At 47.0% G+C, this 15,565-nt stretch overlaps 1 long non-coding RNA gene across 1 annotated transcript in view; it reads left to right on the top strand.

The window, feature by feature from the left end:
• The window catches only part of LOC143694253 (uncharacterized), a 49,048-nt gene extending 37,061 nt beyond the window's left edge, over window positions 1-11,987 (top strand). The window contains exon 3 of the long non-coding RNA XR_013182602.1: window positions 11,928-11,987. This is a non-coding gene — a long non-coding RNA (uncharacterized LOC143694253). The remainder of the gene's footprint in view (window positions 1-11,927) is intronic.
• The last annotated feature ends 3,578 nt before the right edge of the window (window positions 11,988-15,565 follow it).

Below are 15,565 nucleotides of genomic sequence, written 5' to 3'. Positions count from 1 at the left end.
TTGGAGGAAGGTGAGTCACTGCACTTTGTTATTTAGCAGATGGGCATCGTTTCTGAGATCCATTCCAAGTCCATGCTTCCTTCTGATTTTCTGTTTGCCTGCACAGGGCAGGCAGGGAGAGCTCTCACCCTGTAACAGTGCTGCTGGCTTGGGCTGGGCTGCAGCAGCTGGTGGAATTGCTGCCTTGGGACAGCCCCTTCCCAGGGCTGAGATGGGCTCAGACTGGTGTTTTCTCAAATGAATTAGATTAAGCCAATAAAAACTCAGAACCACAGGCTCATCTGGAACTGTTGATCTCTGAAAAGATGGCAAAATCTGGCAGGGAAATAAACTAAGAAGGTAAAAATGAAAATAGTGCTCTAGCAGCCATCTAGAAGCAGTTGTACAGGGAGCACATTCCAGAAGGACTCTAAGCCCCAGGGGTTTCTTCCTCCCTTTTGGCAGTCCCCAGCAAGAGGCAGGGAGCTGGCAGAGCCTTTCCTGGGTTTGTGAGTGAAGGCAGAGGCAGTGAGCGCGGTGTGAGTGAGGTCCCCAGGCACCAGTGTGAGCCTGCAGCCCAAGAGCCCCAGCTCCTCTGCTGCTGGGGAGCAGGAGGAGTGCTGGCACACTGGGGCTGCAGGCACTGCCAGGCTGCGGCAGGGCACGGGTCTGATGGTGCTCAAGGCAGCGCCACAGCTCACCCATGGCCACTGCCCGGCAGCGGCACAGCCTCCCGTGCTGAAACTCAGAGCACTGACTCTTGAAAAAGAGAGTCAAAGTTTGGAATTAGTTATTACTAATCAAAGTAGGTGAATTCATGGACGCATTCATCGGTGGCCGGCTGACGCAGAAGTGCACAGCACCAGAGAGTTGTGCAAGGGCACACACACCCCTCAGGCAGCCAGGCATGCTCTGTTCCTTTGCACCTTGCTGTGGTGAGAGGCTCCAGAGGTAAATTACTGATTCTCAATTTGGTGGTGTCTGCACAGGGTGATGTGCAATGAAAGCAACACGAATGCTGAGGATAAGGTACTCAGCACACGGTGGAGAAGGAGCATTTCTTTGATTCCAGACAAATCCTCCCTTCAGTGTTCTGCTTTTATCTTTGCATGGAAGGACAAGTTTTATGTAAGACAAATGTCTATCAAAGTTTTATTTAAAAAGCACGCTTTCAACAGAAGGTGGCACACTGATTAGATGTGACATTTGAAGCAAAGCATCCTAAACAGCCCAGGAATGCAGAAGAATTAAATTGAGGCCTCACATGAAAACTATTACTGTGTTATTAGGCAAGCACAGCCTTTTAGGCAATGAAGTTTGGGTGCTCTTAATCCATGCTGACAGACAATAGTTAATATTTTCAAAATTGTAACTTTCTTCTGCTCTCTTTTCTGGTTAATAGAGCATGATGGTGCACAAAACATTCTTCAGCAGCTCTACTCAGTGTAATTCTGGGAGCAAATAACAGTTATCTCTTGGAAACAGTGCCTGACATTTGACAGGCCTCATTTATGGTCCTAACTGAGGTGGTTCAGAGCTCCTGGGAACCAAGGGCACAGAACCGGTTGCTCAGGACCTGTGTCATCAGTATCACCACACCAGCAAACTGCAGAGCTGGGGCAGAACCTGGGAGTGCAGAGAATCTGTGGACTCAGGAGCTCCTGGGAAAAGGCAGGAGCTCTGAGCTGGGCACTGAGGGGTGCAGCTGATGGAGGACCCTTACTTGGACACCACGACTGCCCTCATGATGCCCACATCACCCCTCAGAGCAACAAGAGCAAGGGTGAAGTGTAGCAAATTCCTTGGAGACAGGCACGACTCTGAATGCGTGCTCAGCCCAAAGAGAGGGAGAGCTTTTTGCCTTATTCTGCACTTTGCAAAGCCATTCCAAGGTCACTGTCTTTTCTGAACTGTCACTGCAGTTCAAGGCACCACAAGAGTCCAGCTCAGCACTATACACATTTCTGGTTGATCACTATTTCCTTTTGTCCAATCCATTCTCCTGTCCACAGTCAGAAAGGTCAGAGTGGCATATTTATTACTGTAAAGAATTGTCTAGCAGAAAGAAGAAGTGAACTTTAAAGAACATGAGTGATTCACAGAGGATCAATCCCAGTTTCCATTAGTCTGTAACGAGTGTGTCTATTCTCACTTTTGCACTTTTGATGGACATAAATATGAAAAAAATCAAGTGAATAAATAAGTGATTCCTATTTATTTCCATGTCATATAGTTCATATCAGAGACCCAACTGGCACATGCAGGGGCTTCTTCGTTCTTTTCAGGGTGCAGTTTACAAAGCACAGGAGAGAAAAATGAGCCAAAGCACAAAGGCAGGTGTCAGCAGCACCAGAGACATAGATCTCCATCCCAGCAGCCGTGGGAGCTCTGTGCCATTGTCCCTGCTGTGTGCCAGTGGACCAGGTCAGTCAGAGGAGAGTGTGCACTACTGGAGCCCTTGGCACTGCTGGCACTGCTGGGCAGCCAGCCAGGGGAGGCAGGTGGCTGAAGAGAGAACCTGCTTCCCCTCCTGGACAGAAGGACCTGACCAGCCCACAGTCCTGCCCTCCCTCAGGCTGTGTCTGTCCCTGTGTGGTGCCAAATCCCCCATGCAGAGCTGTGCATGGCCCAACATCTGGCCAGAAGCTCTGACAGTGCACCCTGTTACAGGGTTTGAAGGTTTATACCCAGCTAGAAAGTCACTGGGCTGCTGTCCATCCAGGGTAAATGCATTGTTAATACTTGTCCTCATTTTAAACCAAACTGAGGTTTTCTCTACCCCTATTCCTCCACCATTTCTGTCCAGGCGGTTGAGTACTGCAAGTGCAAATGCAGAAGAATATTGCAGAGGAATATCCTCCTGCTGAAATACCCGTCCTATCCCAACTCCCTGGTGGCTCATGGACCCCTCAGGACAGCAAGGGGTGAATGCTGGCAGCACTGAAGGTTCTGCAGATCATCCAGGTTCTCATTAGAGAGCTGAATCTGCAGTCAATGGCCCAGCATTGCTAATGGCCCTGTACTGACAGAGGGGCTGTGGCACACTGAATACTCAGCCATTAGAGACCAGAGTGTGTTACGTGACCAAAGTCACACTCAATGTCAGACAATGGTATCTGGGGAAAATCTTCAATGCCTCCTAATTAAATAAATGGTTCTTTGAATCATGAACGGTACAAGTTTTAAATACAGCTGACATTAAAATGTTCAAGAAGAAGCTTTGTTTGTGCAGACTGATGAGGTCTGAGCAGGGAGAAATGTGGAAACTCATTATGGGAAAGCATCACCTCATTCAGCACCAAGACCCCACAGGGGCTGCCAGGGGGCTGGCACCTGTGGGTGGGAGACACAATGCCTTTGTGGGCAGGGCTGAGCCTTGTCCTCTGCTCCTGGGGCTTGTCCCGGTGTGTGATGCTGGATCTGCCCTGGTCACGGCAGGGCTGACACAGGGCAGCACCTGCACGGAGCACAGGGAGGCACCTGCACCCACCTTGTCCTCTCCCAGGGGCTCACCCACAGGCACTCTTTTGACAGCATTTTCCTACACTGTTAACAGAAAAAACAGGCTGTAGGAGAGAGTTCTCAGTTTGTTTCTGCATGGGAATGGCCGAGGGAGCTGCCCTTCCTGGTGTGGTGCCAGCATCAGGGAAATCCTCCTCACTGGCTGGGATGGAGCTGGGCAGGGGCAGGAGCCAGATGAGGAAGTCTGGCTGTGCAAACACCTTCTCCTGACACTGATGAATGTGATGAGACTGTGATGCCAGGTTATTTACCATGGGGTCAGGTCTCCAGAGATGCTGGTGCATGGCTGGTGCATTTACAGGGCCATCAGCTGCAGCATGCTGCTGCTCCTGGATGGAGCAGTGAGGAGTGGAGCAAGCACTACTGCTGGAAGTGGGCCCCCTTATAAACTGCCTGGAGAGATCCTGAGTGCCAGAGTAATGCTGGAGGTGGGAACATTTTTGCTAATTACAGTAAGAGTGGGAAAGTGGAGCGGGCAGGTTCCACCTTCGTATTTGTGCTGCACAATCCAATATTTTCTTCACTGCCCAGAGTCCTTCCTGTTCCCCTAATGCCTTCCCTGGAAAGAACAGTACACTGGAACAAGGTCATGGCTGCAACAGCTATAGTTGCATCACAAAAATAAATAAAGAACAGGAAGTGCTGCTGACCCAGAAGGCAGCAGCGTGCCCAGCCCAGCCTTGGCACAGGGGGCAGGTCAATCATCCAAGCAGAGCTGCTGGGGCCTGGACTCACACCTGCACTCACACCTGGACTAGCACTGCAGGCAGAGATGAGAACAGCATCCTGCTACAGACTGTGACACAGACATGAAGAATCTTTGCAGGTGAGATGTGGGTATAAGGCGGGAAGAAGCACATGAAGGTTCTCAGCTCATAACTCTTCTCTCAAATTGTGAGGGAGAGTCTGTTCAGGTCTGCATCCTGCCCTGGAAACAGCTGAGGGATGTGCACTAGCAACTGACATTTTTAGCAACATAAAAATATGAATAATGAGCAGAAGTTGAATTAGTATTGATGTGATTAGAGAGCTTTAGTACTGATTTAATAAAAGAGAGTGTCTGTGCCATGTGCTCAGCTGGTGGAATAAGTCACTTGGTTAGAAGGGACAATCCCAAAGGCATTCCTGGCCAGCCTGGAAAGTGAACCTGAACAGCTGCTCATGGCAGCTCAGTGTGCTTCAGGCCATCGCTTTCCCCAGAAACAGAAAATGATGGTGATCACAGAGCAGCTGGCAGGAGATGCCCACTGAAGGCTGTGTGATTCCACATGGAGAGTGAGAGATGATCCTGTGCGGGACCAGCATACAAGACTGATTTTACCCCATGCCCAGATGTAAGACCTGGATAAAGGAGAGTGGTCTGAACCCTTTAGGACACTGAAGTTGTTGCTTTGGAATAAAAACTGCCCTGTCTAATGCCCATCACTGGAAGGCTGCCAGAGATCTCTGGGTCCTCTCCCCCTGACAGCTTTCCAGGCTGCTCTTTCCCAAGCCTGGAGCATTCCATGGGGTTGTTGTGACCCAAGTGTGGGACCTGGTGCTTTGCCTTATTGATTCTTACACTGTTGGCCTCGGCCCATTGAACCAGCCTGTCCAAATCCCTCTGAAGAACCTTCCTGCCCTCTGGTAGATCAACACTTCTCCCCAGCCTGGTGTCATCTGCAGTGGGCTGAGGGAGCACTTGATCCCCTTGCCCAGACTGTGGATGAAGACCTCAAACAGAAATGCTACCACTATGGGAATTTATGTACCATTAATAACTAAGATACATTTTTGTTTGACCAAGTCTGGCAAATATCCTATTTCCATTTTATGAGATGTGCATCCCCAAAAACCTTTATAAAGGGGAGAACACTCTCTGTGTTAGTGTTCTTCATTCCCTGGTACTAACCTGTTTTTTGTTGGTCTACATTTGGGGAAAATTGGTTTGACATGGAAGAGAGTGTTGGAATTTTTCTTGACTATTTTTTCCTCTCTCTTGCCTTTTTTTTTAATCTTTTGGTTGCTATGGAAACAGCCCTTCTTCATTCAAAATACCATTGGATGGTACCATTTCCTATTAAGGTTCACAATTTCTTGCTGTCTCTGTCACGGTGTGCTAGTCACAGTTCCTCCACTGATCGCTGCCCCTGCACTGCCCTGGGAGTTTACATTTCTTTATTACAACAGAGTTAAAACTGACATTTCGCCCAAATCGCTTGTTCTTCACAGTAGTGGTGCAGAAGGACAAGCAGAGCTCTCAGGCTCTGTGGTGCTCACAGCCTCAGGGGCTGCTCTGCTCCTCACTCCTCCTGGGTGGAAAACAGGGATTTTGGGTTTTGGACCTAGTGATCATCGGGATCCAGATTCTGCTTCATCCAGTATCTGTAAAACTTCTGTGTAAAAAATCTGTCCACTTTCCTACACCTCTTCCTATCATTAATAATCTCAAATTAGATCTGCCAAATCTGTTGGCCACACTCACGGATAGGTCTTGTGGTAAGTGGAGGGAAAGGAAGAAACTTACACAAAAGTTCGAACATACACTTGAGGTAGGTAGATCCTCAATAGACAGGTCAGATTTATTCATTTTGGCAAGCAGTTGTGCTGTGGGCTTTAGGGGAGTGCTTTCTGTAGGATGTGAGGCTTGGTCAGTGGGGCGTGCAGTACATGGTGCTCCTCCTGTGCTTTAATCAGACACCAGAGAAGACAGAAGGAGTACCTGGACTAAATTGTATAAATCTTGTTTCACTTCCCTGCAAAAACTGGCAACCTCTTTGTCAAACTTCTGAAAAAAACAGGGCATCAATGTTTGACAACAGCTCTGATTGCTGAATTAATGCTAGTAATTATATTATCAGTTTATCTCCATTTATTACATTAAAAGCTCTCCATTATTCAAGACACACCTGTGCACATTATTTTCAGAGCTGAAACCTGTTAAAGTTTTCTCAAGTACCCAACAGTAGGTGTAGGCTTTGCATTTTTGTTGTTTCTACCTCGCATCTGATGATAGCTGTTCTTTTTTATCATTGTGTTAGGCTGATGGATGTTGCTGTTGGTGGTTTTCCTCCCACTCAAGATTCTCAGCAGGATTCTAATGCTGATAACCCAGAGCCTGGGACGACTCTTTCACACCCAGCTCTGTTTATCCCTGCTTAATGGCTGCAGCAATTAACTTTGTTTTCACTGAATTTTCTCAGCTACTCTCCTGCTTTTAATGCAGATTTGGTATGAGAAGGCACATTTTTCCATATGTGTTTGGAAAAATAGACTAGCAATTAAGGATACCCCTTCTTGAAAAATTAGAAAGTATGTATCTCAGTTTTATATCTCAGTTTTATATTCTGAGATTAGGGTCAGTTAAGGGCGGTGAAAATCTTTAAGAAGCCAATGTCTATGTAGGTCTGTATGGATGTCTCATAAGGTGCTCTCAAAGAAGACAGAAATGCAGAAAAAAGCAGAAGAAAGCCAATTCACTGAGCAGCAGTGAGACACTGGAATGTTGCACACATTTTCCAGCAGTGACCCAGATGTGTGTGTGAGAAGGGCCAGGGTGGAAGGAATGCTGAGCCCTGCAAGGAGAGGGGCAGCAGAGTCACTGCCATGGGCCAGGGGTGCCCATCACTGGGGAGCACGCGTGGGGCAAGAGCAGAACCTGAGAACATTGGCTGTGACATGAGCTGGACATGGCAAGAGCAGAACCTGAGAACATTGGCTGTGACACGGGCTGGACATGGCAAGAGCAGAACCTGAGAACATTGGCTGTGACATGAGCTGGACCTGGCAAGAGCAGAACCTGAGAACATTGGCTGTGACATGAGCTGGACGTGGCAGGAGCAGAACCTGAGAGCATTGGCTGTGACATGGGCTGGACATGGCAAGAGCAGAACCTGAGAACATTGGCTGTGACACGGGCTGGACCTGGCAAGAGCAGAACCTGAGAGCATTGGCTGTGACACGGGCTGGACATGGCAAGAGCAGAACCTGAGAACATTGGCTGTGACACGAGCTGGACATGGCAAGAGCAGAACCTGAGAACATTGGCTGTGACACGAGCTGGACCTGGCAAGAGGAGAACCTGAGAACATTGGCTGTGACACGAGCTGGATCTGGCTTGGGCCAGAGGCTGCCACTGGGGGGTCACTGGGGCTCTGGGGCACAGGATCAGCAGCTGCCATCTGAGCACAAGGGCCCCTACGCTTGTTAAGAATAAGAAGCTTGACTAGGCCAATATCCAAGCAGCAATCAATTTATTAATTAATATGGTAAAGTATGAGCAATACAGCACTGGGTACAGTGGGGGAAGTTTTCCCTCCAACTGCACACCGATACTTGAGGCTTACAGGTATTTGTAGGGGCACTCATCAGCTTTCTCAGCAGTTTCTATTCCAATTTTTACTTATCAGCAGTTTCTATTCCCAATTTTTACGTCACAATTCTATACACTATTGTGATTTAGTTTCTCAGGATGTATCCCAAAAGGAGCATCCCCAGATGGTGCTGGTCCAGTTTCCGAAAGAAGAAAGACGAATCCCATCTGGTGGAGTCCAGCTCCCCAGATGTGGGTCCACCTTTTAATTGCAAAGACTATCAATCTAACAACAGTGATGTCCAGCTTCCCTTGGTAGAAACCATAAATCCTTGAGGTGATGGTCATCTTCCTTTCTCAAGCTGATTTTCTCTGCTTCCATAAAGCGTGAGATAAGCATATTTCCTTTATATATGTTCCAAAGCTATAGTTTCAAGGATACAAGCAATATTCTAAAATTATACTTCAAAAGGTTATTATTGCAGAACTCTTTAAGGAGTAACTGCAAGCAAAAAGCAACATCCTTAACACCTTAATTCCACTGCTCCTAAATCAACCAGGGTTAATTGCAAACAAAAGACAGGTTCAAAGGCCTTCTTCCATGCTTTATTTTCCTCAGTTATTATTAGAATTCACAGCTCTCCCATTGTTGGTCTCCACACACATCACAATCACAAATACACACATTGCCTGGATGTACCTGACACGAAACACAGCTTTGTATTTCACACTTTGAGTAAGAAAGGGAGTTGTCTTTGCTTCAAACATTGCTTGTGATTAATTTTAACTGAAGTCTGATGAGAGCTCTGCCTCCTCACTGGGCTTGATGGCATGTTCATGTCATAGGTTATGACAAGATGATGTAAGTGAGGATGCAGTGGTAACTGACAGGTGAGCAGTGCATGCAGTGAATGCAGTGCAAAGAATTGCAGCAAAACCTTTGAGACCATGCAGTAATGAATGATGGCAGGGGCTTGGGATCCTGGCTGCTTGGCCAAAAAATCAATGAAATGTCAAGTATAGCTTATCTGATTTCTTCCTGACCTCTTCCAATCACCTTTTACTTCTTCAAAACCATATCTGCTGTCTGTCTGGCTCTTTGCACTTCCCATGTGCTCTTATGTTTTGTTAAAAGGAAGAAAATAAATAAAATTATTTTCCCCTAGGAAATCACACACTCAATTTTGCAGCATCAGCTTTGTGATAAGTTAGCTTTGGGAAACAGCTGACAGTGTATTTCTCCTGCTCTATTTAGGGAAAAATCAGCTGTGTCTCCTAACTGAAATGTTTTAAGCTTGTTTTTGTCAGGTAATAAAATTGTGTTGCTTTCTATAACTAAATTCCTTGTGATATCTATTTCAAAGGCTGACATTTCTAATGCACTTACAGCCTGAGCAGTAAAGAGCTATTCAATTCCAAGTGTAAACTCATCCAGAGATGTTTTAAAGATCTAAGAAAAGGTCGTCAAGAACACCAACATGATGATGTGGATGCTTCACACCAACACTCTCCAAGAGGCTGTTTCAGCAGAGGAAAGAAGGGATTTGGTGTCCGAGTTCATTTAGCAAAGTCAATAATCTTTGCATCTCATGGATGGCAGGAGCTTACAGGCTGAAAACAATCAAAATGAGAAAGCTTGAAAAAGCAGTGAATGACAATAAAAGACTGATAGGTCTACAGTAATCTTCTACTTTTTCTGTTTATCTGGAGTCCCAGGTTGGTGCCCTATTCTGGAATTCAGATTTCATTTTGTGCGTTCACACAAATGATTTGTTTTAGGGCTGTTTTTCATTTATTTATATTTGTGTGAAACACCACCAATAATTTTTTAACTTCATCTTAATGCCAGCTGATGTCACCTGCCAGTTTTTGAGGTCTGCTGGCATTCTTGGCTCTGTGGCAGGGTTTGTCTGTGTGTTTCTCACGCGTTTTGCCGGGCACTGACTGTGTGTGTGTCTGTCTGTCCGGGGTCAGGGGTGGCTCATGGTCTGGCTGCAGAGCCTCGGGCAGCACTGGGCTCTTGCTGTGGGAGCTCAGTGTCAGTCGGGGTGTCCCCATGGCTCTGGGATGGCTGTGCCCCATTGTGAAAAACGCCATCACTTGTTTCTAAAATTTTAGAAGTTTAATAGTAATAAAATGGTTATAAAAATAGTAATACAATTAGAGTAATAATAATAATTTGGACAATTGGAATTAGGACAATATGAGACAACAAAACGGATGTCCAGGTACCTTTATCTGGGCAGCAGGAGCCCGACAGCCGTTAACAAAGGATTAACCCTTAAAAGCAACGGCCTGTTGCATATTCATACACCTCATCCATGATGCATAAATTCCATTCAAACACAGGATTCTGTCTGGTCATCCTCAACTTCTTCCTCTGAATCCTAACAGCACCTTCGAGGTGGGAAGAAGTTCATTTCTTCTGATAATGGAGCAATAAATTCTTTTTCTCTGAAAGATTCAGGTGTCCTGTGGCTGCTGTCTCACTGTGAGTCCTTTCTTTAAAAAAAGTATCCTACATAATATAGTTTTTATTTTAACAATTTTTATAACCTAAAACTATATTTAACACAGTACTTAAGAGAATTAATACAGCATCACTTTCTAACACAACAGATATAATATTCATTTTAATATTTGTGAAAATCCAATCATGAAATACGTGCATTTTTCACACCCATGCTCCTCCCTGAGGAGCAATGCTGAATTCACCTCGTCCCCTGAGCCCAGTGGGACTGTCCCAGGATGTCACCCCCCTGTGCAGGTCAGGCCATGGCCACAGCCCCTGCCCTGGGGTCTGTGCTGTGCCTGGGAGAGGCCGCCCAGCCCAAGCCCTGTGGGCACTGGCCCTCTGCTCTCTGCCATGGGCAGGCAGCTCCCACAGGATTCCTGACATACCCTGTTCTGTAGAAATCAAATGTTGCTTCCTCTCCTTGTTCCACTCTCTTTTATAAGCATTTATGTGTTTTATAAACCTTTTCCAGAACATATTGTCTCTGCCAGCTGTTATAATAAACTCTGTTGTTCGCATTTTCCCGCAGCCTGTCCTGAGGCACGTGTTGTTTCAAGGCATTTGGCTCTCATAGAGACTGTATTTGCCAAGGCTGAAGATATGTTTGTGATGTTTGTTTAATTAATTCAAATTTTTATTTTTCTTCCAAAAAGGAACAAGGAGGAAAAAAAAAATCCTCCCAGTTCTGCATTCCTTGTAACAAATGTCTGCATGGAAAGGTAGTGGGGAAAGGAGTGGCAGCAATATCCCAGCAGAGAGCTTGCCCTGGTGCCACTGTGGCTCCCTGTGCAGGGCTGTGGCTGTACCCACTGGGGTGCAGCATCCACACCAGGCAGCTCTCTGCAGGGCAAGGCAGGGCCTCTACATGGCTTCATGTCCAGGTTAATTGCAGGCTGCAGCTTCGCTGCTCACACAGATGTGCCATAACTGCTGAATTCTGGTGCTTTTCCATGTCTGATGTCCCTGAACAGCTGCTCCTGGTTTGGTACCCGTGGTGTGGGGTGCCAGCTGTTTCCATGGCAGCCCCATCACAGCCCTCAAAACCTGCCCTGGTGTTTCCCAGGAATGATTAACTGCATGTGACACCCTCGCTGCTGCTTCTGTGTCGATTCCTTCAGAGAAAACACGGAGACAGCATGCAATTTTCTGTTGTGCAGCTGGCAAATCTCTGGGATTATTTTCTCCACAAACCAAAGGGAGCCCAGCATTAACTTGCTGCTTTGTAAATGGCCAGTGGACAATGTGGATCTTTGCTACAGAAACCAAATGAAGCAGAGCACTTTTCTGGGGCTTCTGAGCAGAAGTCAGTGCTCTCAGAAATGTTTGAAATCTGCACACCAGGGAGGAGTGGTGAAGGACAGTGCACAAACTCTGCCAGGCAAATTCCATTTTCCAAAAGCAAGGTTTCCCCTCAGAGACCTGCTTCAGAGATGCACCCCTGGAATCTTGTTGGACTGGAAATTGCTTGAACCATGGGCTGAAAAATCTGAAGATCTTTCATCCAAGATCTTGGTTTGTCACTATGAGTGTGACAAAGAAAAACAGCCCCCAAAATGATTATTGCTTTGAAATTTGTTTGTTGCTTGTTTTTGATGAGCGTTTTTTAAAACTTCTTTTCAGATGTTTCTGCTAAGGTCAATGTGTGATGGTGTTCACAGGAGTTTTTGGATTGAGGAAGAGACGAGGATCTGACTCCATATTTCAGAAGGTTTGATTTATTATTTTATGATATATAGTACATTAAAACTATACTAAAAGAATTGAAGAAAAGGTTTCATTAGAAGGCCAGCTAAGAATAGAATAGGAAAGAATGATAACAAAAGCTTCTGTCTCAGACAGAGAGTCCGAGCCAGCTGACTGTGAGTGGCCATTATTACAAAAAAATCAACATGAGCTAATCCCAGATGCACCTGTTGCATTCCACAGCAGCAGATAACCATTGGTTACATTTTGTTCCTGAGGCCTCTCAGCTTCTCAAGAGGAAAAATCCTAAGGAAAGGATTTTCCATAAAAGATGCCTGTGACATCAATGATCAGCTAGAGCAGGTGGAGGAGGCAGACCTGCCCCTCTGCACAGCACTGGTGAGGCCGGTCTGGGGAACGTGTCCAGAGCTGGGCTCCAGTGCAGGAGAGACAGGGACAGGCTGGGAGAGCCCAGGGAAGGGCTCTGGAGAGCCAGGGCTGGGAGAGCTGGGAGAGGAGGGTCTGGGGACCCCTGATTGTGGCCTTTCAGTGCTAAAGGGGACCCCTCAGAAAGACTTTTTAGCAGGGCCTGTTACAATCACACTGCCAGAGGGCAGGGCTAGGTGGAATATTAGGAAGAAATTGTTCCCTGGCAGGGTGGGCAGGCCTGGCACAGGTGCCCAGAGCAGCTGTGGCTGCCCCTGGACCCCTGGCAGTGCCCAAGGCCAGGCTGGACACTGGGGCACCCTGGGACAGTGGGAGGTGTCCCTGCCACGGCAGGGGTGGCACTGGGGGGGATTTGAGGTCCCTTCCAACCCAAAGCACTCCATGATTTTGTGATCCCACACAGCATCCCAGTGTGACAGACCCTTTGCAGAGCAGACCTGTGGAACAGTCTCACCCTCTGCATGACTGGAGCAGGTCTGTCAGAGCTCCACTGTCACATTCTCCTGGCTGGGGCTCCCCGGGTGATCACAGCAAACATCAACTGTGGAGCTGCTCACAGGCTGGGCCAATGTGTCTTGCTCTTAAGAGAGGCTGGGAATTGTGCAGGAACCAAGTGCAACACAGTACTTCAAGATAAGTGTGTATAAAACATTAATTACATCTGTTTACAAACAATAACAAATAATTCCTCAAATGTACTCTGAGTATTTGTTTTTACTGCTATCACGTTGTTTCCTAATTTCCTTTAAAGCACCAACAGAAAGGAGGAAAGCATTTTTCCATCAGTCTGTCTAGAGGGTACAGAAAATACTTTATTTAAAGCTTTTGCAGCTCTATCTTATCTTTTCCTTTCCGAAGGATTTGATGGTGAATTATACATTCCAGCATGACATGAAATATTTAACACACACTCTTCAATTCCAGTTCAGCTTCCCTTACCAAACAATGAGTTTGAGCACAGAAAAGAACAAGTCCATAGACAGGCATGCACTGGTGCTGAGAGCAGCCTCCCCCTGCCCAGGGCCCAGTGCCAGTCCCTGAATTACAGGAGCCACCTGGCCTCAGTGCATGGATTGTGCAAATGGGAACTCAGCCTTGATGCTCTGAGCAAGGGCCTGGGGATTTCAAAGGCTGGGAGGAAAATACATGAGAAACAAGTGCAATAACTCCTGTTCACACAGCAAAGCTCTTCCCTTGTCTCAGGATTTCTCCGAGCCAGCGTGAAGGTCACAGCAGTGTGGAGGGATGGCAGAAGTGAAGGGGAGGTGCCACCTCCATACTGGGGCCACCTGCTGACACTTTGCTGAGGCTGGGCTGGATGAGATCTGGCAAAAACCAGACCTGGAACAGGTCAAGAGCTGTAAGCAGGGGCATTTGATTTAATTTTAATGACTGTGCATATGATTGGTTAAAAAGTAGGAGTTAGGAGAAATTCTGACTCTGTTTCCAGAGGTGTAAAGGTAGGTACTGTAAGGTTCCACATTAAGGCACTTGCTCTGGTTGCCCAAATGTGTGACATGGTTGTTGGTTCCTTTGCACCACCTGTAAGAAAAATAATGGAGGAAGCCATAAAGGTGACTTTTCCCAGCTAAAGGCATTACATAAATATTTGTTACACACAAATGGAACATATCAGAAGTTCTGAATTCAAGGTGCTTGTGGAAAATGTAATTTCTAGAACAAAATAACAGCTTGTCTTACCCATAGCCCAGCATCTGCAATTGCATAAATAAACTTGTCCAGGACTTGAAGAACAAAAGCCCAGAGGCTCAGGATAGAGGAGTGCACACCATTAGGTGCCCCATGGTGGAATAAACAAAAGGTGGAATGAAGACAGTTGTTTCCCTATCTGAGCATGTGTGGTTTCTCTCAAACAGATGGCACATCCTAAAGGTAACACTTTCTCTGAATTCTGCCTCTCAGTGTTAGGGGTGGAAGCACTGATTGTGTAAGCAGATGCTCATCCTGTATTTGAAATCCTTACTCATAGTGGGCAGATTTTGTAATGAGGGTGAGGTGAGGCTGTGTGCAAATTTTTCAGGCTCAGTTTCTGATCTAGCAAAGAAAAGTGCATTTTTCTAAGCCAGTGAAAATAGATCACTTGCTATGTGAGACATCACTCTGCCTTCCACAGCAGTGGCAATGCTGTGTGTGTTTCTCTGGGAGTGCCTGCTGGCTCCCTCATTTCCCATCACTGGCCTGCAGGGCTCATTCTGTGAACTGCAGAGCTCCACCATCACCTGCAGGACTCACCCTTTCCTGGGTGGAACTTAGGGGACAGTTGATGAGGTTCAGATTGTTCCCAGTGTCTCATGGCTCTCCTTCTGTGGGTCTCTGTGGTGATGCTGTGAGGGGAGAGGTCCCCAGCAGATGGGGAGGACCCCCCTGATAAGCCAGGCTCCCCATTCTTTGGCCAGGGAAATTACACTGTTTCAATGGTTGTTTACCTTTGCCTGTAAATGTAAAAAGGAAAATTAAAAAAAAAACCAACATCTGACAATTCTGGTTTAGGTCGGTTTAATCTCAGCTTCTATACCTATAACTTAAAATTTACTTTTTTTTACACAGGGTATGTGATAGATGCTCCCAGAGGCAGGGAGTGCTGAGTGTTCTGCAGAGCTGGGGCAAGTTTTACCCCTGGCTGGTTTGTTTTGAGAGGTTCTGTGTGAAGATGCAAAAATAAAAAATCCCAAACCAAGCTCTGTGTGTGGCTCCTGCACGGTGGCTGTGCTGGGCAGGCTCAGTGGGATGGGGACAGGGCACACTGCTGTGTGCTCTGAACTGGGAGTGTGAGCTGGGTCAGCCAAGGAAGGGCAAATGCCCGGGGTGGCTGGGGCACGGGGGGCATGGCTGAGCAGCGCTGATGGCAGGGGGTGCTGGGACCCCTGTGAGGGTCTCTCTGCATTTGCCCTCATCTGCCCCACGATCGTCACTGGGGGACCACTGAAGATCCCCTGTCTAAAATCCCTGGCTCTGAAGGAGAAAACCACACGCCAACAAGGCCCCGAGACCTGAGAGCACAGTGCCAAGTTATTGTTTCACAGGTGTTGTTTGCTGTATGCTGAGAAGGGGGCACCGTGCCCTCTTGCACAATAGCTCTGGAATCCTCCCCACCTCTTGGCCTGGCT

The sequence above is a fragment of the Agelaius phoeniceus genome, chromosome 6 (genome assembly GCF_051311805.1).
Source record: "Agelaius phoeniceus isolate bAgePho1 chromosome 6, bAgePho1.hap1, whole genome shotgun sequence".
Lineage (NCBI taxonomy): Eukaryota > Metazoa > Chordata > Aves > Passeriformes > Icteridae > Agelaius > Agelaius phoeniceus.
Note: the sequence above shows the minus strand (reverse complement) of the source record. Positions and strands in the feature narration are given on the sequence as shown.